The 25645-nt window shown below is 36.3% G+C and overlaps 1 long non-coding RNA gene across 10 annotated transcripts in view; it reads left to right on the top strand.

Annotated features, from left to right (window-relative positions):
* The window catches only part of LOC309630049, a 384028-nt gene that overhangs the window by 238133 nt on the left and 120250 nt on the right, over positions 1 to 25645 (top strand). For 4 of the 10 annotated variants that reach the window (XR_014245375.1, XR_014245376.1, XR_014245381.1 and 1 more), the window contains one exon: positions 1 to 25645. This exon is cut by the window's left edge and continues 22603 nt beyond it; it is cut by the window's right edge and continues 5117 nt beyond it. The exons of 3 other annotated variants lie outside the window; for them this stretch is intronic. This is a non-coding gene — a long non-coding RNA (uncharacterized lncRNA). 3 more of the 10 variants (XR_014245377.1, XR_014245378.1, XR_014245379.1) reach the window with 2 other exon arrangements.

A 25645-nucleotide genomic window follows, 5' to 3' on the forward strand; every position in this document is an offset into this window, starting at 1 on the left:
AACTTTAAAGATAGAAGGAATCTCTGCAACCTGTTCCAAAATACTTCATTTATCTTGTCTAACCAAGGTGTAACTCTCTGCTCGTAATGTTCTTCTAGATGTCCCAAATTTGAGTAAAAAATAATATGTTTTATTTAAACTATTTGTCTTAAACAGCACTGATAAGCAGCATAAATACTGTAATTCTTAATAAATTACCAAACTTTTAAATTAGGCACTCAAAGATTTGTGCAACTGAGTCTAAATCCATTTCTGTTTTTTTTATTTTTCATTTTTTGTTTTTTTATTCTTCAGCTAAACTGGTAGTTTTCTGTGTTTTCTTCCATTTGGAATGTCTTTTCTTTTGTTAATGCCCTTCCAGTCTTCGCATCTTTCTTGTACTGTTTTGACTCTCTATATATAGAACTATTTTGTCTATAGTTATTTATCTAAACGTCAAAATGAGGTTTGCTCCTTTTTTCTCCCTAAAAAATGTTTCAATTAAAAATTTTTTGACTATATGTCACTTAGTTCTCAGACCAGACTTTATTTTTAAAAACAGTTTTAGATTTACAGAAAAATAGAGAAAATAATACTGAGAATTCCCATATACCTCACACTCAGTTTCCCCTAGTAACATCTTACCTTAATGTGGTACATTTGCCACAATTAATGATATGTTAGTATTAATAATGTCCTCAGTTTATCCAGATTTCCTTAGATTTTACCAAATGTCTTTTTCTGTTCCAGGATCCCATAACAATGCCATATCACAGTTTTCCTGTCTCCTTAGGCTATGATATTGGCTACGATAGGTTTTCAGACTTTCCTTGGTTTTGATGACCTTGGCAGTTTTGAAGAGCACTAGTCAAGTGTTTTATCGAATTCCCCTCTACTAGAATTTGTCTGTTTTTCTGATGATTAGACTGGGGTTATGCACTTTGTGGGGGAGGAAAACCTCGGAGACAGAGTGCCATTTTTCATCACATCATATCAAAGGTACATACTGTCAGCGTGATTTATCACTGTTGATATGACCTTGTTCATTTAGATGAAGTATTGTTTTTCAGGTTTCTCCACTGTAAAGTTACCGCCTTTCTTCCCCTTTCCCAACTAGTTCTATTCAGAAGGAAGTCACTGTCTGCAGCCCACAGTTAGGGAATAGGGATTTATGGACCCTCCTTGAGGGCAGATTATCTACATACACTATTTGGAAATCTTTTGCAAGAGAGATTTGTCTATTCTCCCCATTTATTAATCTATTCAATCATTTATTTATATTAGTATGGGCTTATGGATATTTACTTTATATTTTGTGTTATAGTCCAAAAGCACTTTATTTATTTCCTCAAATTGGGGGTTCTTTCAGTTGGCTCCTGTGTCTCTTCAATATGTTTCCATCAATGTAGGGTTGTTGTTTGTTTTTTGAGCATTCCCTTACTTCCTGATACTATAAGATGCTTCAGGCACATCTTGTATATTTCCTGCCTCGGTACTAGAATCAGCCACTTCTCCAAGGAACCCTGGTTCTTCTTACTGGAAAATGGTGTTAGAATACAAGATGTGGATGCTAAGTATGATCATTGTTACTGGTATGTCATTGCTTCTAGACCCTGTCATCTGACATAGCAAAGAAATATGCCTGTATCTTAACCCATGTATGTACACATATCTATAAATATTTCTATATGTAATCATCTGTAACTATATTAAGCTAAATGTGGGTTCATACTGATGTCTCCAACTTTAATTCATTACCACATGGATTATTCTAGCCTCATCCTCTTGTTTATAACTTCCCACTCCAGTGATGAGAAACCTGGTTCCCACCAACAACCATCCACTTACTTAACTATTTGATTCCATTATATGGTTTCAGAATTGTTAACCCACACTGCTATGGGACACAACTTTATCAACCAGAGTACAGTGCTTATGTGCAATTCTTTTGCCTCTAGTCTTACAGACTCCCCTCATTTTCAAAGTTGCACTTTTGAAAAAGTCAGCACTTTTTCACCCACCCTCTTCAGTAGGCTTCTTTCATACATTTATAAAACAGTTAGGCCCACTCGTCACAATCTGCATTCCTTTATGAGCTTTTCTGAACTTCTAAATTGTTTTTTAAAATTTGCATTCATTAATGTTCATTCTTTGTGCTCTGAAGTTCTATAGGTTTTGAAAAAAAAGACGTAATGCCTAGTATATAAAATAGTTTCACTGCCATAAAAATCTCCTATGCTTCACCTATTCAGCCCTTCTCCCCTTCCCCCAAATGCCTGGCAACCACTGATGTTTCTACTGTCTCTGTAGTTTTGCCTTTTCTAGAATGTCACATAATTGGAATCACATGTAGCTTTCTCAGACTGGCTGTCTTCACTTAGCCATTTACATTTAAGGTTTCCCCATATATTTTCTTGGTTTGATAGCTCATTTCTTTATTCTTGAACAATGTTATATTTTATGAATATACCACAGTTTTGTTTATCCTTTCACGTATTGAAGGACATCTTGGTTACTTCTGCTTTTTGGCTATTATGAATAAAGTTGCTAATAAACATTTGCATACTGGTTTTTGTGTGAATGTAAATTTTTAAATGAGGGTAAATATCTTGGAATGTGATTGTTGAATCATATGGTAAGACTGCATTTAGCTTCATAAAAAATTGCCAAACTGTCTTCCAAAGTAGCTGTACCATTTTGTATTCTCACCAGCAAGAAATGAGAGTTCCTGTTTCTCCAAATCCTCACTGACATTTGGTGTTGTCAATGTTTTAGATTTTAGCCATTTTAGCAGGTGTGTAATGGTATCTCATTGTTGTTTTAATTTGCAATTCCTTGATGACATATAATGTTGAGTATCTTTTTATATGCTTATTTTCCATCTGTATACCTTATTTGGTAAGGTGCCTATTCAGATCTTCTGCCCATTTTTCAATTGGGTTGTTTGTTTTCTTATTGCTGAATTTTAAGAATTCTTTTTATATTTTGGATACAAGATCTTTACTAGATATGTGTTTTATGAACATTTCATGCTAGTCTGTGACTTGTCTTTTCATTCTCTTAACAGTGTCTTTCACAGAGCAGAAGTTTTTTAATTTCAATAAAATCCAGCTTATTATTTTTTTCTTTAATGGATCCTGCTTTTGTTGTTGTATCTAAAAACTCATCAACAAACCCGACGTCACCTAGAGTTTCTCTTATGGGTTCTTCTAGAAATTTTATAGTTCTGAATATTACAGTTAGGTGTATGATCATTTTGAGTTAATTTTTTATGAAAGTGTGAGGTCTGTGTCTAGGTTAATTTTTTTTTTTTTTTTGTGCAAATATCCAATTGTTCAACACCATTTGTTGCAAATCACTTCTTAGTTTCATAAGGTGGAAACATGGACTACTAATTTGTGATCTTTTTCTTTTCAAACATAAGATTTAATGCTATAAATTTCCCTCTATTTACTGTTTTCACTGCATTCCACACATTTAGATAAGTTATATTTTCATTTAGTTAAAAATATGTTTAAATTTCTCTTGAGATTTCTTCTTTGACCTATGTGTTATTTAGCAGTGTGTTGTTTAATCTCCAAATATTTTGGGATTTTCCAGATATCTTTCTATTATTGATTTCTATGTTAATTCAGTTAAGATCTGAGAACATACTTAGTGTGATTTCTAGGCTTTTAGACTTGTTAAGGTGTGCATTATGGCCCCAAATGCGTTCTGTCTTGGTGAATTTTCCATATAAACTCAAGAAGAATGTGTATTATGATGTTGTTGGATAGAGAATTCCATAAATGTTAATTAGATCAAGTTGATTGATAGTGCTGTTTGAGTCAACTCTATCCTTACTGATTATCTGCCTCTGAAAGAGAGGGGTTGACTCTCTAGCTAGAATCATGGACTTGTCATTCCTCCTTCTAGTTCTATCAAATTTCCTCATAATTTTGACACTCTGTTAGTTGCATACACCTTAATGATTTTTATGTCTTCTTGAAGAATTGACCCCTTTATCATTATATAATGTTTCAATTTTCACTGATAATTCTCCTTTGCTTAAAGTCTAATTTATCTGAAATTAACATAGCTACTTCCAGTTTCTTATTCTTTCTTCATCCCTTTACTTTTAACTTATTTGTGTCTTTATATTTAAAGTGGATTTCTTGTAGAGAACATGTATAGTTGGGGCTTGTTCTTTATCTGCTCTGATGATCCCTGTCTTTAATTGATGTACTTAGACCAACTTTTTTTAAAAATATAGTCTGAGCCTTGCAGCTCTTTCAGCTTTAATCCACTGTTATTACACTGAAGCCCTGTGTATGTGGTAATATGGAGTGGAGGAGGATAATTATTCTATAATCTTATAATTACATTTCAGACTTTTAGTGGGCCTGTGTCAATGGGCTGTGACCTTCACAAGTATTTCTTCACCTTTACCCCTCCAAACCTTCTTACCTTCCCCACACCACCTTTACATAAGACAGGAAGAGTAGAGGGAGTTGGGGAAATGTCCCTCCCCTGGCTGAAATATGGCTTCTTTTTTCACTGGAGAGCAGACCTTTGTTATGGAAAATGCTCTGGACATATTTCCAAATTGTCACTTTTCTCTTCCCCTTGCCAGAGAAATGAAATGATTTTTTTCTTGTCTCTTTACCTTGAAAACCTGGTGGGGTTCCTTGAGGTGCAAACCCATTAAAATATGCCCCCCCCTACCCCTAAAACTATAGCTTCCAGGAGTTTCTCACTCTTTTGATAGTCCACACTCAGCCTCCAGCAATTCATCAAAATAACCCTTTGAGCATTCGTATGATCAACTGACTCCAGAGGCTCCTGCTCCAGGTAAGATGATATGTTATTCTCCATATTTGCTTGTCTCTCTAGATTTCAGGGTGAGTGTTTGCCCTGTGACTTTGATAGACCTGCCCAAGACAAGTTGTCAATTTTAATTTTTTTTTTTTATGCTGTAAGGATGGAAATGACAGTTTCCAAGCTCTTCTAAGTTTATGTATGAGCTCTACTTCATTTTTGTATCCCTGAAAGACTCCAGCAGTGTCTTATGTTAGTGTTTATTGAATGACTGAATTTACAGATAAAATAAACCAGGTTTAGGTACAGCTGAACAAAATTTCCCAATTTCTCTAAAATTGCATATTAGTATAAAAGTTAGAAGACATGGGAAAAAGAATGTGGAGTAACCATGATTCTCTATTATATTCAAAACTTATTTTGTGTGATTTCAATTAAAAAACAAATATACAAGGTAAAAATTGGATAATTTTTTAGAAACGTGATTTTTAATATTGCTAAACAAATATTCATTTACATTCTTGTTTTCAAAACTTTAAGCAATGCATAGGCATATAGATTAAAATGTGAAAATATCTCTTTGACCACAGCTTGCTTCCCACTCACCTATTAAGAAAGGTTTTATTTTGTTTTAATATTTTCAAAATCTTTCTATGTAAAAAAGTCTCCCTAAACCGCTCTTTCATTTGACAAATATTTATTGTGCACCTATCATATGCCAGTACTGTTCTAGGTGCTAAGAATGTAGCAGTGAACAAGACAAAGTTCCTACCTTTATAGGTCTTCTAGAATACTGAGAGATACTGATAATAAACATAAATAAATGAATATATAATGTAATGTCAGAAAGTGATAAATTTTATGAAGAAATTAAAACAAGAGTGGTCAAGAAAGGCCTTATTCTTCTTTACATTTTTTATGCCCTTGTAATTACTCAGGTAATATACATCAGTATACCCTTATATATCAGTATACTTATTATCAACTGTAGCTTAATAGAATTGGAATATAATTTCTAGATTTTTATTAAAATACCTATATCTAGCTAATCTTTTTTTTTTTTTTAATTTTTATTTATTTATTTATTTATGGCTGTGTTGGGTCTTCGTTTCTGTGGGAGGGCTTTCTCTAGTTGTGGCAAGTGGGGGCCACTCTTCATCGCGGTGCACGCGCCTCTCATTATCGCGGCCTCTCTTGTTGCGGAGCACAGGCTCCAGACGCACAGGCTCAGTAATTGTGGCTCACAGGCCCAGTTGCTCCGTGGCATGTGGGATCTTCCCAGACCAGGGCTCGAACCCGTGTCCCCTGCATTGGCAGGCAGATTCTCAACCACTGCGCCACCAGGGAAGCCCCCTCTAGCTAATCTTTATTTTTTTGTCTCATTTATTGATTATTTAATTAATTTCACAAATACTCCTCAAAAGCCTACCATTTGCCAGGCACTGTTACATATGTTGAGGAACTAAAGATAGAGCTATACCTGGGGATGGTAGCTAGATGTGAAAATTTGGATTATAGAGAAGCACTTGACACTTCTCTATTTCAAGATATTCATATAATAGCTTAAGTCATTCTTTTATTATAGCCTACTGCCAATGTACTTATACATGGCTTTCAACTCCCTCTCTCAGATTGCCTATTCCTTCCTTCCACAAAGCAAAAGCAGAAAAAAAAAGGAGAAAGAAAGACAGAAAGAAAGAAGGGGGGGAGGAGGGAGAGAGAGAGGAAGGACGGAAGAAAGGGCAAGGTATAATGTCTATACAGAGAATATGACTTGTCCCAGGGCCAGATTGTCTCTAATCAGAAGATGAAAATACTTATTCTAACAAAGAAGAAAACAACCCCTGCCCCAGTGCTACCTCTTTATATTTGGAAGCTGTTACAATTTATTTTATATGGAGAGTACTTACTTTTTTCTCTTGTCTCTTTTACAAGTTGCTTCATTAATGAGTGTTTTTGAAGAAAGTGGCTTTTGAAAGAGTCTATATATCTCATACAGTCCAAATTAAAGAAGTTTTCTTAAAAGAGACTTAGCTTCATTTCATGATAATAGCATGTAACATTAAATGCAGGGGAGCAAATCCAAACTCCCCAAAAATAAAATACTGAAAATGTTAAAGAAGCCAAAATAAGATAATAAGACACTGGGGAAAGAATACAGAATAAGCAATATGCCTTTTCTATTATTTTCAAAACTCTATTTTGTACCAGGGGCTGGAAGGAGGGGGGAAATGAGGAATTGTTGCTCAAAGTGTATAAGGTTTCAGTTATGCAAGATGAATAAGTTCTAGAGATTTGCTGTACAGCATAGTACCTATAGTTAACAATACAGTGTTGTATAGTTGCATACTTTAAAATATGTTAAGAAGATAGACCTCATGTTAAGTGTTCTTACCATATCCCCCCTCCCAACACACACACACAAATCCAAGGAAATGTTTGGAGGTGATGGATATGTTTAGTACCTTGATTGTGGATTAGTACCTTGGTATCATGGTGTATGTGTATATCTAAACTCATCAAGATATATACATTAAATATGTGCAAATTTTTGTAAGTTAATTATACCTCAATATAATTTTAAAAACTCAGTTTGTATGTTTTGAATTAGAAAAAACACATAAATTTAAAACTGAACACTTTTTAAAAAAATATAAAAGATTCAGCATACTGTCAAATATTTTTGAAAATGGCCAAATAATTGATAAAATGTTTTGAAGACATAGTCTGTGTTTAATTAAAGTGCCTCAATTGATATTCTCAAGAATCCTGCAGAATGAGTGTTTTATTGTTGCACTGTCTCTCAGATATTGAAGCAGTGGATAAGAGAGAACCAAGGTACCACCCAGTAAATGGGAGTAATGATGCCCATCCTTTGTATTTTAGGTCTGCATTCCATTGTCTTTCTATTAGATCATTCTGTTTCATTGACTCATCTGAGGTCATATGGTCTGCAGAAGCTCTGAAGACAAAGCAGGCTAAATACAGTGGCATCTTACAGACAGTCAATTAGATGCATACACAGTCAACCTAAACAATTTAGGAATAAAATTCCCTCTCTTTTCTCCCCCTCAATGATTTGTTTTTCCTGAGTCACTGCTCATAGTGTTCCTCTCACTTGGGTGCATTCATTTCTTCCGGCCATCTATCCTCCTCAAGTCTCTCCTTTGCCTTGAGGCTTTTTTCAAGTATTTTTGTAATAGTGTAAAACTGAAAAGGGTCCAAGTATGTGAATAAGTAAATGATATTTTAACTTAAGAAACGTATTCAACATCCATTCATGATAAAACCTCTTAGAAAAATAAGAATAGAGAGGAACTTCCTCAACTTGATAAAGAGCATTTACAGAAAAAGCCCACAGCTAACCATTATATCTAATGGTGAAAGACTGAATGCCTTCCCCCTAAGATCAAGAACAAGGTAAGGATGTTCACTTTCACCACTCTTAATTCAACATAGAGCTAGAAGTTCTATCCCGGGCATTATGATAAGAAAAGTAAATAAAGGGAATACAGATCAGAAAGGAAGAGATAAAACTGCCCATATTTGCAGATGGCATAATTATCTATGTAGAAAATCCCAAGGAATCTATCAAAAAACAAACAAACAAACAAACAAAACTCTAGCTCTAAGTGAGTTCAGCAAGGTCACAGAATACAGAAAAATATGTTAAATCAATTGTATTTCTGTATGTTAGCAATGAACACGTGGACCCTGAAACTTAAAATGCAACATCATTTATAATTGCTCAAAAACCAGTATTCTTGAGGTGCAAATCTATGAACAGGATGTATATGATGAAAACTTTGTGAAAGAAATGAAAGAATATTAAATAAATGGAGAGACGTACCTGTTCATGGATTGGAAAACTTAATATAGCAAAGATGTCAGTTCTTCCCCCAACTGATTTACAGATTTAATGTAATTTTTATCAAAACCTCAGTTACAGGGGAATTCCCTGGTGGTGCAGTGGTTAAGAATCCGCCTGCCAATGCAGAGGACACGGGTTCGAGCACTGGTCCAGGAAGATCCCACATGCCGCGGAGCAACTAAGCCCCTGCGCCGCAACTACTGAGCCTACGCTCTAGAGCTTATGTGCCACAACTGCTGAAGCCTGTGCGCCTAGAACCCATGCTCTGCAATGAGAAGACCCCACTTGCCGCAACTAGAGAAAGCCCACGCACAGCAACAAAGACCCAACTCAGCCAAAGATAAATAAATAAATTTATAAAAAAAAAAAAAAACAAACCTCAGTTACACTTTTTGGGGATATAGACAAGAGTACTCAAAGATTTACATGGAAAAACAAAAGAAGTAGAATAGATAAAAGAAGAAGAAAGAAGGAGGAATCAGTCTACCCAATTTCAAGATTTATTATATAGCAACAGTAATCAAAACTGTGTGACATTGGTAGAGGGATAGAAACACAGATCAATGGACAATAGAAAACCCAAATATACCTACAAAACTAAGCCCACATAATTTGTGACAATAGTACAAAAGCAATTTAAAGCAAGAAAGATGGCCCTTTCAACAAATGTGCTGGAGCAACTGGACATCCATAGGCAAAAAGCAAAATAAAACAACAACAAAAAACCCCAGAAAACCTCATGTAAGTCTCACACCTTATGAAAGATTTAACTAAAAGACATCCCAGACTTAAATGTTAGATGCAAAACTGTAAATCTTTAAGAATAAACATCCTGAAAATCTTCAAGATCTAGGGCTAGGCAGAGTTCTTGGACTTGACACCAAGGCATGAACCATAAAAGGACAAAAGAATCAATAAGTTACACTTCATCAAAATTTAAAAATTTTTGCTCTGCAAGAGACTGTTAAGTGGATGAAAAGACATATTACATAGTGGAAGAAAATATTTGCAAATCACATTTTGGCATGTAGTATCTAGAATACACAGGGAATTCTCAAATTTGAACAATCTGAAAGTAAACAGTTCAATTAGAACATGGGCAAAAGACATGAAAAGACATTTTACCAGGGTTTTCACATGGTGGCAGATAAGCACATAAAAAGATGTTCAGCATCATTAGCCATTATGGAAATGCAAATTAAAACCACAGTGAGGTATCACTACATATCTATTAGAATAGCTAAAGTCAAATATGGTGGCAAAACCAAATGCTAGCAAGGATGTGAAAAACCCGGATCATTCATGCATTGCTGGTGGGAATATAAAATGCTGTAGTCACTCAGTTTGGCAGTTCCTGTAAAAACTAAACATGCAACTACTTTGTGACCCAGAAATTGCCCACTTGGGTGTTTATCTCAGAGAAATAAAGACATGTTCACATAAAAACCTGTACACCAATGTGTATTGTGGCTTTATTTGTAATAGCCCAAACTGGAAACAACCCAGATGGTGAATGGTTAAACAAACTGTGGTAAAGCCATACCATGGAATACTACTCAGCAATATAAAGGAATGAAAATATTCTGTATCAGTATCCTGGTTGTGATATTGTACCATAGTTTTGCAAGATGTTAGAATTGAGGAAAACTGGGCAAAGGGCACACAGGATCTCTCTATATTATTTCTTGCAACTTCCTTTAACTCTCCAAATATCTCAGAATAAAAGTTTCCTTAAAAAATCATGGAACATATACATATGTGTGTGTGTCTGTGTAGTATGTATAGATATGCATACTACACAGACAGTTCTCTCTCTAAGCCCTTAAAATGTTAAGTAGACCTAACTTAAATTTTATTGTATTGTTATCTAACATTATATGTTCTATTCTTACATTCCCAACTATAAGCTTCTTGAGGTGACACATGAAGTGTCAGGTAGCACAATACTGAATACTTAACAGACATTCAATAAATATTTTATGAAATCATCTAGATATTTGCTCCAACAATTCCCCTTGGTTTACCAGCATAGACAACACACAACTGCAGACTTATTTACTCTCGGTTCCTTTAACTGCTTTGAAGTTCGGCAGCATTTGACATTTTTGGCCTCTTCTTCCTCAAAATTCTCTTTTTTCTTAACTTCTTTGACCAGTCTTCTTTTGATTCCCCTAGTTATTTCATATGTCTTATGACTCATTCTCTGATACTTCATCTTTCCAAACTCTAAATATAAATGTTACCTTATTTTATTCAGCTTCTTTCTTTTTTTCCTCTCTAATTTCCACTGATAATTTCAACCACGTTTCTGATTTTCTTTTTATTAAGACACTATGGATGGCTTCCTAATTTTCAGTTCCAGGCTATACCTAAGCTCCTAAACTCTAATTCCTGACTGTGTGATAAACATTGCCATCTGAACTGCCCTTGACACTTCTAACTCAACACTCCCCATACAGAACATATCTTTTTTTCCCCTTATCTCATTACACACATCTCGCCCTTGTCCTGTGCTCCCTATTTCTTATAAAGACCCCACCAGCATCAGTGATATAAACTCTATATGTTCATTGTAGCCAATAAAACTTTCAAACGTTGTACCAGGAAACTGGCCATCTCTTTTCCGTGCTGGAGAGGACCTCTCTTCAGGCTACTTCCTGGTCTCCCGGCTGAGATTATGAACATGAGCTTTAGAGATACCTAACTGATTTTAAGACAAAGCCTGTATTTCTTCCCACTTATATTGGACCCCTAATGCCCCACCTCACATCACATTGCCCCACACATTTACTCCAGCCATTGCTACAGTAACCAGCTACACAAAGGTATAAGCTGACAGCATCTCAGGTCAGCTCCACCACGTTTCTTATTTCCTGATCTGGGGCTCCTAGGCCCATGGGGCTACCTGCAGAACCTGCTGAGCCATTCTGGCACACACACAGAGAAGTGGGACAAACTTTGACTAATAGGGGATGGAAGACTGAGAGCTTACGAGTAAATACCTATCTCTTCCCTGTCAGGCAGGCATTTCTGAGACCTATTCTCCATGGATCCTCAGAGATTCCCCAAGACAGTTGGATCAGCCCCAGTTGTCCATAGCATTGACCTACACAGGAACACAACCTTGTAGTTAAGATGAGGTCTTACTGAGGGTGGGCCTCTGAAGCAATATGATTGATATCCTTATAAAAAGGGGAAATTTGGACACAGCACACAGGGAGCACACCATGTAAAGATGAAGGCGGAGATTAGGGTGATGCTTCTATAACCCAAGGAAAGCTAAATATCATTAGCAACCCACCAGAAGCCAGGAGAGAAGCATGGAACAGGTTTCTCCCTCATAGCCCTTAGAAGGGACTAACCCTGCTCATCAGCACATTGATTTTGGACTCCTAGTCTCCAGAACTATGAGAGAATAAGTTTCTGTTGTTTAATCCATCCAGTTTATGGTACTTAGTTTTAGGAAACTAATATACTAGTAACTACGTGCCAACTAAGAAAACCAAGAGGGGAACCCAACTGAGGTGAAGACAAAAGTAGAGACAGGGGACAGTGCTTTCATTTTAGGCATATTTGAGTCATTAAAAGAAAAACGTAGAGACATGAGTGCAAATTGGATTTTTTGTGTGATAGAGCAAGAAACATGGCCCCCATTAATTTAGCTGGAAAGGAAAGCATTATGTGAAAAGGGCAGAACTCATCCTCTGCATGTAACTAATGAATCTGCACTTGAAAAAGCATGCTCACTCCTTTAAGCCTTAGATGGATGGAGAAGAACCAATTAGGTAAATTGGGTGAAATTCAGATAAGGAATTTATGAGAATGGAAGATTGGCTTTAGCAAAGATGAAAGAAATGTACTTGGCTAGGCTAAGTGATGATTAAGTGGAATTTGATGATAAGGGACACATATTTTAAAGGTGAAGCTTCAAAGTAGAAATAAACAGATGCAAAGAGAAAGATGCATGCATTGTCCCAGTTTATTGTGAATACAGGGAAATATTTTTGAAATATGGAGGTGGGAGTAAATATGTTAATTTGTTAATAAGGCAACAAAGTGAGAAACCATAAGAGTAAAATGAACAAATTGGATAACAGAAAAATTTGAGTCTGGAATTAAAAAAATCATTTGCATTAAAAATACTAAAGGAGAAATGAAAATAGGAAAAGCATTTTATTACATATGACTGATAAATGATTAATATCGAAAATTTATAAGTGCTCCTATTAGAAAAAAAAGTTACGTCAATTTATAAAACAAAATTTTTTTGAAAAGTTAATATATTAATGTAGATGTATAAATAACTAAAAGACAGTTGAAAAGGTACTCAAAAGTCACTAATTACCAAAACATGCAAATTAAAAGTGTAAGATATTTTTTCTTTTCACACTGGAAAAGTTTTTGGAGACCTAAAATACTTAATGTTGATGAAGATACAGGGAAATCAGTACTTTTGTACACTAGTGAAGGGATTAAAATGGGTCTAGCCTTTTTGAGCCAATTTCAAAATTATTTTCAAAAATTTAAATGTGCATATATTTTGTTTCAAGGTCAACTTGTAGGAATTCATCCTGCAGTAATGCTACCAAAATTTATTAAAGAACTACGTACCATAGTATTTTACTGCACAATTGTTCAGGTAATGCAAAATTAGAAGCAACCTAAATGCCACTATTAATAGAGAAATAGTTAAATAAATGGTGATGGTCATAACACAGAATATTTGTGGCCATTAGAAAAAATGAGGTAGATTCCTGTGCAATTATTGTGACCTAGGAAGATGCCTGTGACATTTTCTTAAGTGCAAAAAAAGGGAATGACAAGATGATATTAATCATATGAACCTTTTTTTTAGTAAGCAGACACATCTTTATTCATCAAAAAACCTTAACAATGCTTATCTCTGGTAGGTTAATATTATTAATGACTTGTACTTTCACTTTGCACATATCTGTAACTTTTGCAATGTTTTGAATGTGAATGTATTTCTTTTATAATCAAACTTTTAAACAAATGTATAAAAGAAACCCTAGTTAAGAAAAACAAAAAACATAAAAGGGGAGATGCTCCAGGAATGTATTTTTGAAAGGTAGGAGAAAAATACTTGTTGAGAAAATGCTTATAGATATGGAGGCATCTGGCAGGTGTGACAGTCCATCTAGTTAGCATCATTTTTAAAAAGATCAGCAAATTCATGATGGAATTTTAGCTTAATAAATTAGGTACAATGTATCTTTGGATTTTATGGATTTAATGTTTAGCGTTTCCATTGAAACTTTATGATATAAAGTAATTTTTCATTTTTCCAAGGCATAGACTTGAGTTAGGTGCTGAAAAGCTGGTTTGCGGGATGCAAGTCATTTAGCTAGGAGCAAAGTTTACAAATGGGCAAGGATCTTCATTTCAACAAGGCTTTGATTTTTTTTTTTTTTCTAATTGCATATCCTGTAGCTATACTGTACCACTTACCTGTAAAGCAATAAAATCTCACTTTGTGAAAATATGACCAGTAAAGGAAAAGAAAGGCATTTTCAGATGTGGATATTCACTCAAGAACCTCATGTTATGTTAGTGTAAAAGCCTTTAGATATAGGAAAAGGCCATATTATCTGTGTTTGTGTAGCACCTGCCTTCCCTTCCACCTACTTCTGGTGAAAGGTCCTTTTCTCCCTGACAGCACATGTGAGCACGTGCTCAAGATTTGGACAGTGGATCAGAACACCTTTTTTTTCCTGATTACAGTAATTACTTAAGGCTTGAAATAGTCAGAATCTGTCTTAGATTGGGTCCCCCAGGAGTAGACCCTGAGATGAGGAGTGCTATGAAATGATTTATTGGGAAATAGTCCAAGAAACATCTAGAGAAAAGTTAAAGAGGAAGGGAGTGATATTGGAAAGGAAGAACACCAAGCAAGGCTGTGATGTCAAGCAAGGTCCTACAAAGGATATTGTGTCAGGGGTCCCCAAGACCACTCCCAGGTTTGATGATTCACTAGGAGGATTCACAGGACTCAGCATATAATCGTGCTCATGGCTATGATTTATTACAGTGAAAGGATACAAAGCAAAATGAGCAAAGAAAAAGGGTGTGTAGGGTGAGGCTCAGAGGAAACCAGGCATAAGCTTTCTTGAATCCTCTTCTAGTGGAGTCACACAAGACACTCAATTTCCCCCATAAATGAGTTGTGACAACACATATGAAATGTTGCTAACCAGGGAAGTTCATTAGAGGCTCAGTGCCCAAGGCTTTTGTTGGGGGCTGGTCACATAGGCACCCTCAGCCTGGCACTTACCAAAGTTCCAAACTCCCAGGAGGAAAGCTGGTGTTCAGCATGAACCATACTGTTTGTACAGTTTAAGTACAGTGACTCTTATCAGAGAATGGTGGAAACCCTTCTGAAATCCCAGTTCCCAGATGCCAACCAAGGGCCAACCTTGCAAGTGGACTTTTTAAGGTTAGCAATTTCAGTCCTTGATATGTTAACTCTTTCCTACACAGATACCTTTGGTTCAATCCCACAGGAAAGCTCTGAAAACTGTGTAGGCTACATCTGACTTTTGGGTAAAGGAATTAAAGACATAAATGTCCAGACACTTCTAGCAATCTGTGTGGGCAGGCCAAGCTGGTTCCAGCTGTCTGAGGGCAAGTCCTCCAACAAAGAGATGCAGGTGTTGGCTGTTGAGAGTGACAGCCCACTGGGAGACATGTGCATAAAAAAATAGTCCTGACCCTGAGGGGATATGGGTGAAGTTCTGACAGCATCTGCTACAGTGGTCCTTCCTGGGATTGTATATACCGAACCAGTGATAGAGGAATCATCCTCTTGAGATAGGCAAGCTGGCACATGAGCCTAATGCTGCCTGTAGGTACATTCTCCACCTGCTGGAGAAGACTCTTCGCAGTAGCTGAGAATGCAATCTGCACTCAGAGAAAAGCAGAGAGAAGACAAGGATAGAAAATCCTAATAGTGTTTCAAGTTCTACTTGAAACCATCTCTAACATCAGTCCTACTAGTGGTCCTCTTTTTTTTCCTTCCAGTTTTATTGACTGGAACAGTGTTTGAGGGGTACAGCATAATGATTTGACTTACATACATCATGAAATGATTAAAACGATATTTAGTGAACATCCACCATCTCATATAGATACAAAATAAAAGAAAAAGAAAAACAACCTCTTTTCCTTGTGATGAGAACTCTTAGGATTTACTCTGAACAACTGTCATAAAACAACAGCAGATATAATTGTATTATCATGTTGTGCATTACATCTTTAGTACTTATTTATTTGGAACCATTCCCCCCTCCCTACAACTCCCCACCTCTGGTAACCACAAATCTGATCTCTTTTTCTATGAGTTTGTGTTTTTGAAGCATAATTGACCTACAACACTATGCTAGTTCCTGATGCACAAACATAGTGATTTGATATTTCTATACATTACAAAATGACACCATGTAAGTCTAGTTACCATCTGTCACCATACAAATTTATTACAGTACTATTCACAATATTCCCTATGCTGTACATTATGTCCTCGTGACTTATTTATTTTATAACTGGAGGTTTCTACCTCTTAATCTCCTTCGCCTATTTCTCTCATCGCTTCAACCATCTACCATGGATCCTCTTATCTTAGCCTGTAGCACATCTCCTTAATTTAGCCTTTTATAGCTTGCAACCATTCTCAAGAGTCCTGTTAAAAATACTCTGTACATTATCTATTGCATTTCGCAGATCATGGATACCCAATTCAAAGATATTTGATAGTAAACTTTATTTCCTTTTAAAGTTAGGAACCTCGATTAGTGGATTCCATGTTAGGTATTTACTAAAACAGATTTTGGCAAACTAGAGCCAAATCTACCACTCCTGACCCCCTTCTCTCAAGCACCCCTCCTAGTCTGTTTTTGTAGGACCACAAGAAAGAATGGTTTTTTACATTTTTAAATGGTTGAGGGAAAAAATTAAATGAATATTTTGTGATACATAAAAATCATATGTAATTCAGCTTTCAGTGTTTATAAATAATGTTTTTAATTTCATGAATAAAATATGTGTGGAAATTTGTTTTCTTTCATGTCATATGAGTACCTACATAATAGTCTTGATTTTGCCTCTTGGTCAACAAAGCCTGAAATATTTATTCTCTGGACCTTTTCAAAAATGTTTGTTAATCCCCATCTGAGAACAATGGAAGAGGAAAACTGACTAACCCTTCTTCGGGGAAGGGACCATTTGTTATTATATATTTTTTAATAATCATGTGTAATAGTACTTAGAAAAATTCTCTAAACATGGAAGACATTGAACTGACAAAACTGGATAGCATTTGATGTCCTACCCTGATAATGGCAGATGGAGGAGTAGCTTAATGATAGTGACCAACCATCACTAAATGATGACTACAGTGACTGAAGACAATTAATGCTGCTATCTGCTTGCCCTTCAAGGCATAGTAAGGTGAAGGGGAATTGATGAACCTCTTGCTTGTGATTAGGTTTTGAGGAGTCAATTGAGGACTTATATGAGGTATCCAAATCTAAGATACTTACAACTCAAAAATCAGAGGTTCAAGTGTGTTAATTAGCTCATATTTTAAAAGCAGATACATCTCTGAGAATACTAAGCTTCTCAGTCATTCATGCCCAATATGCATGGTTTTCACCATGATAATCAGATTGCTTTTTGTTCAGCTGTTGCAGGGAATGGCTGGTATAAGCAAAGGAAGAATAGATGCGAAAAAAAGAAAATGTGATCTTGGATCCTGAAAAACTTTGGAAGAGGGTGACACTGTGTGTGCCACGCCACTGGGTGGATTTTTATTTTTGTCAGCCTGAGAACTGTCCCCTAAGAGTAAGAAAGAGGAAAAATAGCTAACTTGAAGATGTGGGAGAAAGTGTGAGAGAAGATGTGGAGGATACCAAGGAAACTTGTTTCATTTCACAATTTTATCTAAGGACCAGATCTCCTTATATACCTATGTTATGCTGCCTGCATATAATTAAGAAATCAGTAGGGAGATATTATTACATTAATTTTGTTGTTGAAGATACTTTAATAGGCAAGTTGTATATGGAATCATTTAAGTTTTATCCTATACAGATATTTCCTAATACTTTTTCTGTGGTTGCATCATGTCCTTTCCTAAGGGATTACGTCAGACTAATAATCATCTTTAAAGCAATACTGTGGCACTATTTTCAAGGAGACTCTCTTAGCAATATGAATGAAGATGGAGGCCAAGCTGGTGAATGAAGATAAACCATAAGCCCACTGACTCCTGTCCTCTCAGTCACCCACTGGGAGGAGTTCCTTGTGATCCACCACAAGGAGGAGATCTAGATGAGTTTCTCAAAGTGCTCTCCTCAGCTTAGTGAAACTTATTAATTGTAATTACTTGAGAAATTCATTAAGTCTTAGATTCAAGTTCCAAATTTGGGGATTCTATGTAGTACGTTCAATACCTATGTATGAAGAACCAACTATTTTGTCTTCACTGTGCTCCACCTTAGATAAAATGGTAAGCAAAATGGGAGAGAGCTTACCCTCACGGTACCATCGTCTACCTACCATCTAATGTGCGCGTGACGCTCCAGTCTCCCGTAACTCATTAATATCCAGCATTAGTATGTGTTCAGTCTTTAATACAAGCTTATTGTTATGTTCATTCCCACCTAGGATTGATCTAATAAATTAAAAAATTATGAAATTGGGTTCATCAGAGTGAAGACAGATACCTTTTATAATAATAACAACTAACTTTAAAGAGCAATTATTAAGGGGCAGGCCCTGTGCTAAGTGCTAAGTTCACCTGCATTATTTTATATATTCCTCTCAACAACGTTATGTGGTAGGTAGTATATTTTTTCCATTTTATAAATGAAGAAACAGCAGCTTAGAGAAGTTAAGTAACTTGCCCGAGGTCACATCATATGTGAGCTGTGTTTCAACACAACTCTGACTCTCTCAAGTCTGAGTTCTTAACCACTGAGATATAACGTCTTTCTATAAACCACTGATTATTGCCAGATAATAATTGGTTATCACACAACTGTCTGTCTTATAAGAAGGTTAGAATCAGCCAGTAGATACATTGACTAGGCAAAGTAATTCCACCTAGAAAAAGCAAAACCTGGAGAGGTAGAACTGGTATGGGTGTTGGTAGAGTAGCATGTTCACAATGAAGAGACTTTCTTGGCCAGCAGTGACTCCACATTGGAGTCATGGAAACCAAACTCAGGTAGATCAATGCCATATGTGAAAAATCTTGAAAGCCATGCACAGGAGTTTGAATTTAATGCAGCAGACAATGTAGAGTTATGGAAGTTCTTAAGCTAATGCAGTAGCTTACAGGACGCATTGGAGTTGACTAAAATTGCTCTGTAGTTTGGTTTTGAGACATGGTGTTTGGCGGAGATAGAAAGTACATCCTAGTGGGAGGAGAGAAGGGAAAATGAGTAGGTAAACTTTAAGTGTATTGAAATTAAAGTAAATTTAAGATGTCATTGGCTGGTTATCCAAGTAAATACGCTCCATAGACAGTTTGAATTAAGATATTGTTTTTTCACTGAGCAGCACGGGGATTGGCAATTGGAGTCTATATATAGGGATGTTCATTGAAGAGGAGAAGATGGAATAAGTGTCAGTGAAGAAGAGCAGATGGCCAAGATAATAGCTTTGATGGAAACCCACAGTTTGGTCATGGGAGGAGGGAGAAAAGCCAACAAAGGAAACAAAGAAGAATCATTCATTAAGGTTGGAGAACAAAGGAGTACAATGTCCTGGAAACCAAGAGAAGGCCAAGAATGAAGGAGCAGGTACTGGACAGTGTCAAAAGTCATAAAGAGGCTGAAAAAAACATTCAGGAGGATGAAACCTGAGGAGAGATTGGGGATCAATGGTGACACTTGAGAAAGAATTCAATAAAGTAGAGAAGGTAGGAACAGATTTCAGGGAATACTTCGGCAGGTATGTGAGTGAAGGCAATGAACATGAGTCCTAGCTTGAGAACTTTGGCACCAAAAAAGAGAGAAATTGAACTGTTCCAGCATAACACACCCTTGATTTCGTAATAAAAGACAATAGAAAAGTGAGATTCATCTAAGAGAACTTCACTTGCCAGCTGCATTTGCTGGAGCCTTTATTGTTTTCTTGTGGCAGAAAAGACAGTGGTAGAAATTTGTCTTTTTAATAATGAATAGTGAAAAACACAATTCTCTATTTCTATGTTGCCTTTGCATCAGCATTAACTTTACATTTTCCTTAACTTGTCATCTTCTGTGCTGACAGTAGGAGGAAAACAAAACATGCTAATCTACTGAGATAAAAGTGAAATTTTCAAGACTGTCGATGTGCATGATTTCTCTCATGACTTTTCATTGGCAACAGAGTGTCTAATGTTCAAGGACAAGAGGAATCAGACCGCAGGGTGCCCGCCAGCTCTCCAGGGGACAGAAACCCACTTTTGCATGCATATAAATGAATCCTGAAGTAGGTTGTGAGATAAGAAGTGGTATAATATAATAGAGCGCTACACTGCAAAGGGGCCTGGACTCTCCTTATGGAGGGGGAAGGTAGATGCTGTATGGCTGGAGTAGATAATGACCTTAGAAAAGAATCTTTCCAATCTTTCAGAGGCATGATGTATTTTCCCTGAGTGCTGTGCCAAGATGGGGTGTTGTTTAATTGTGTAAAATATAAAACCGAACAGCTCCTTTCCTCTCACCTTCCAAAAATGCTTACGCTTGCAAGGGGAAAGTTTGGCATCAATTTCCATTCATTTCAAAGGATTAAAAAAAGTCTAATGTGGAGATATATTGATCTTTTGAAAGGTCAGCAGCAGATTCATAGTTCAAGGTACTACTTCTGAATAGCCAAAATGCTAAGTAACGGGAGGAACCGCAGGCTGAAACAAGGGAAAAAAAACCACGGAGGAATGCCCCATGTAAAATCAACTACATTTTATTGTTTTTGTTCCTAAAGAACAATATAACATAGTGTATGTGTGTATACACATACACAACATTATCATCATTTACATTAAGATTAGAGTTCATACAATTAATTCAGTGACTGCAAGGAATAATTAGAAATATATTTCAGTTTTGTGGTGTAACCTTAAAGTTAGGAAAAAAGAGAGAGAAGGGCAAGGGAGGTGGAAAAAGAGAGAAGAAAGCGATAAAAATGGAGTGAAGGGGATATAAAGAAGAAACTTAAGGAAAATGAGGGTGAGAGAGAAAGAGAGAGGAAGAAAGGGGTATGTATTCGTTGAGCACTTCCTATATTCCCAGAACAGCATAAAGAGCTAAGAGAGAGGGAGGATGGCAGAGCAATGGAAAAGAAGGCCTGACGAATCGTCTCTACATTCCGAGATGATTGTGCTGGTTGGCAATCTGTTGCCCTTTTTACTCGCCCACTGTTCTTTGCCTGGTTAGGTGCACCAAGATAGGTGTGCCTGCTTGTCCTCATCCTTTAAAATCAGGACTAGATCTCTAGCAGCTTAGATCAGTCCTTTCAGAGTTTGCAATAATACATCTTCTTATTTTATTTTCAAAGTTCAAAGCAAATTTTTGAAATAAAGTTTTAATTTCCTTTGGGATCTTTGAGGTTTCTTCTTAATCTGTGAAGGAATGACTGCATTTTAGAGGCCGACTTTGGAGCCTCAGTGTGTCGTGGCACAAGGTGCTGCAGGAGGAAGTCGTTTGACATTCAAAAAGCAAGATATTGCATTTTAACACCTCTGATGGTTTATTTTTGGAATCAGCTATTATTTTATTATGGTGAGCTCTTCTGGCTCCTTGTACATTCAAGTCACCCCACTCTTTTTGTGCTTTTGGTATATCTCAGTGAGAAATACCTCACTGGATCCATCCCTCCATCCATTCCTTTCTCCCTCCTTTCTACCTTCAGTAATGCCCACTATAGTTCATAGCTCTTTAATTGCTTCTCTTGAACAGTGTGTCAGGATTCCAGGGGAAGCATATTGATCTCTGACCTGCCTCACCTAAGTAACCTCATATGAAACTTGGACAAAATCCATCAATGTGCTGCACATCACCTGTCAACTCTAGCCCAGTTACTGAAAATCAATGTACATTTTACCTGGTTCTTTCTAAAACGGTTTCATTCAGGCTGACCACAAACTTCTGAGATATTAAATACATTTTAATATATATTTAAATATATTCTCCCCCTTTTAAAGTTACTGTATTACAAGTTCCACAAGTATAGGGATTTTGGTTTCTACTAGACAAATTCCCCAAGGTGTGATAAATATGTGTTGCTTTTATCTCTGCACAGTACTGAATTGATATAACACTAAAGGTCTCTGAAATGACTTCCTTAAAAATTGGATGCATATGTAACAGTCCATTCAGTACATTGCATGTATTTATATATACATATAGGCTTTTATGGCTGACTTCTTTCATGACCACTAAGAGCTACCACAGCAGCCTTGAACTGTAAACTCTTGGCTACTAAAGCAGCACATTGTTTTGCAAATATTCTCAATATATGAGGGCTCTTCCATATTATCTTAAAGTGAATTTTTTTTTTTTTTTTTTTGGCTGTACCAAGCGGCAGGCATGTGAGATCTCCAACCAGGAGATCGAACCCATGCCCCTCTGCAGTGGAAGCACGGAATCCTAACCACTGGACCACCAGGGAACTCCCATAAGGTGAATTTTTTTAAAAATATGGCTGTTTCTCAACTGTGGCCTCTCCCTCTGCCATTATTTTGCTTTCTGGGGAGTAGTTTAGACTCTTATAGCTGATGAAACCTTTGACTTGATGGTCTTGCTTTGTGACAACTCTAGTGCTATTGAACTGAATTGTAGCATATGGGTTTTACAGAGGTTGTAGTTGTCACCTTCAAGGAAATGATCAAAAACAAAGGGTAAAGGACAGCAAGCATTTAGGAATTGTTAGGAGAACTTCGATATTACGAAGGGCTTCTTAAACCTCTCTGTAGTCTTGCAGGGTTGACACATATTTATAGGTAAGGTGATCAGAAGAAACCTTGTATAGGCCTGAAGTGACTTCAGGAGCAGTTTCCACTGAAAGATGAAGAGACCGTATCTCCACAGGGACTAAGTTATAATGATGTACTCTAACTCTGCTTAGATTAGTGCCGACTAAGTTAGCCCTTGCATTTCCAAAAAAGCATTCTCCATCCTACATAGATTATACCTTTAATGTAGAAATTGGCAAACTATGACCTGCCAGGCAAATCCAGTCTGCCACCTATTTTTGTAAATAAAGGGTTTTTTTGGTTTGTTTTTTGTTTTAATTTTTATTACTATTCAGAAAAGCTTAATCCAAATGGTGTTAACTGAGGCACCAATTAACTTTTGACCCAGTAGGAAAAAATGCAATAAAAAAATAGTAAAACTAGGACAAAATCAAATACACGAAGCACTTACATACATAAGTAACATTCAAAAGCAAGCGAATTGTAAAATATCTCAAAATTCTACTATTACATTATAAAGTCACAACTAATATAAATCTAAAAAATGTAGCTGGATCCTTTTTCTTTTTTTTATTTTTTTAATTTTTGAATTTTATTTTATTTATATTTTGTACAGCAGGTTCTTATTAGTCATCAGTTTTATACACATCAGTGTATACATGTCAATCCCAATCTCCCAATTCATCACACCACGACCACCATCCCCCTGCCGCTTTCCCCTCTTGGTGTCCATACGTTTGTTCTCTACATCTGTGTCTCAATTTCTGCCCTGCAAACCAGTTCATCTGTACCATTCTTCTAGGTTCCACATATATGCGTTAATATACGATATTTGTTTTTCTCTTTCTGACTTACTTCACTCCCTATGACAGTCTATAGATCCATCCACATCTCAACAAATGACCCAATTTCGTTCCTTTTTATGGCCGAGTAATATTCCATTGTATATATGTACCACATCTTCTTTATCCATTCATCTGTCGATGGGCATTAGGTTGCTTCCATGACCTGGCTATTGTATATAATGCTGCAATGAAATTTTGGGTGCATGTGTCTTTTTGAATTATGGTTTTCTCCGGGTATTTGCCCAGGAGTGGGATTGCTGGATCATATGGTAATTCTATTTTTAGTTTTTTAAGGAACCTCCATACTGTTCTCCATAGTGGCTGTATCAATTTACATTCCCACCAACAGTGCAAGAGGGTTCCCTTTTCTCCACACCCTCTCCACCATTTGTTGTTTGTAGATTGTCTGGTGATGCCCATTCTAACTGGTGTGAGGTGATACCTCATAGTAGTTTTGATTTGCATTTCTCTAATAATTAGTGATGTTGAGCAGCTTTTCATGTGCTTCTTGGCCATCTGTATGTCTTCTTTGGAAAAATGTCTATTTAGGTCTTCTGCCCATTTTTGGATTGGCTTGTTTGTTTTTTTAATATTGAGTTGCATGAGCTGTTTATATATTTTGGAGATTAATCCTTTGTCTGTTGATTCGTTTGCAAATATTTTCTCCCATTCTGAGGGTTGCCTTTTCGTCTTGTTTATGGTTTCCTTTGCTGTGCAAAAGCTTTTAAGTTTCATTAGGTCCCATTTGCTTATTTTTGTTTTTATTTCCATTACTCTAGGAGGTGGATCAAAAAAGATCTTGCTGTGATTTATGTCAAAGAGTGTTCTTCCTATGTTTTCCTCTACGAGTTTTATAGTGTCCAGTCTTACATTTAGGTCTCTAATCCATGTTGAGTTTATTTTTGTGTATGGTGTTAGGGAGTGTTCTAATTTCATTCTTTTACATGTAGCTGTCCAGTTTTCCCAGCACCACTTATTGAAGAGACTGTCTTTTCTCCATTGTATATCCTTGCCTCCTTTGTCATAGATTAGTTGACCATAGGTGCGTGAGTTTATCTCTGGGATTTCTATCTTCTTCCATTGATCTATGTTTCTGTTTTTGTGCCAGTAGCATATTCTCTTGATTACTGTGGCTTTATAGTATAGTCTGAAGTCAGGGAGCCTGATTCCTCCAGCTCTGTTTTTTTCCCTCAAGACTGCTTTGGCTATTTGGAGTCTTTTGTGTCTCCATATGAATTTTAAGATTTTTTGTTCTAGTTCCGTAAAAAATGCCATTGGTAATTTGATAGGGATTGCATTGAATCTGTAGATTGCTTTGGGTAGTATAGTCATTTTCACAAAATTGATTCTTCCAATCCAAGAACATGGTATATCTCTCCATCTGTTGGTATCATCTTTAATTTCTTTCATCAGTGTCTTATAGTCTTCTGCATACAGGTCTTTTGTCTCCCTAGGTAGGTTTATTCCTAGGTATTTTATTCGTTTTGTTGCAATGGTAAATCAGAGTGTTTCCTTAATTTCTCTTTCAGACTTTTCTTTGGTGTATAGGAATGCAAGAGATTTCTGTTCATTAATTTTGTATCCTGAAACTTTACCAAATTCATTGAGTAGCTCTAGTAGTTTTCTGGTAGAGTCTTTAGGATTCTCTATGTATAGTATCATGTCATCTGCAAACAGTGACACTTTTACTTCTTCTTTTCCAATTTGTATTCCTTTTATATCTTTTTGTTCTCTGATTGCCATGGCTAGGACTTCCAAAACTATGTTGAATAATAGTGGCGAGAGTGGACATCCTTGTCTTGTTCCTAATCTTAGAGGAAATGCTTGCAGTTTTTCACCACTGAGAATGATGTTTGCTGTGGGTTTGTTGTATATGGCCTTTATTATGTTGAGGTAGGTTCCCTCTATGCCCACTTTCTGGAGAGTTTTTATCATAAATGGGTGTTGAATTTGTCAAAAGCTTTTTCTGCATCTATTGAGATGATGATATGGTTTTTATTCTTCAGTTTGTTAATATGGTGTATCACATTGATTGATTTGCGTATATTGAAGAATCCTTGCATCCCTGGGATAAAGCCCACTTGATCATGGTGTATGTTGCTTTTAATTTGTTGTTGGATTCTGTTTACTAGTATTTTGTTGAGGATTTTTGCATCTCTATTCATCAGTGATATTGGT

This window comes from Balaenoptera borealis, assembly GCF_965194805.1.
Source record: "Balaenoptera borealis genome assembly, chromosome: 5".
Lineage (NCBI taxonomy): Eukaryota > Metazoa > Chordata > Mammalia > Artiodactyla > Balaenopteridae > Balaenoptera > Balaenoptera borealis.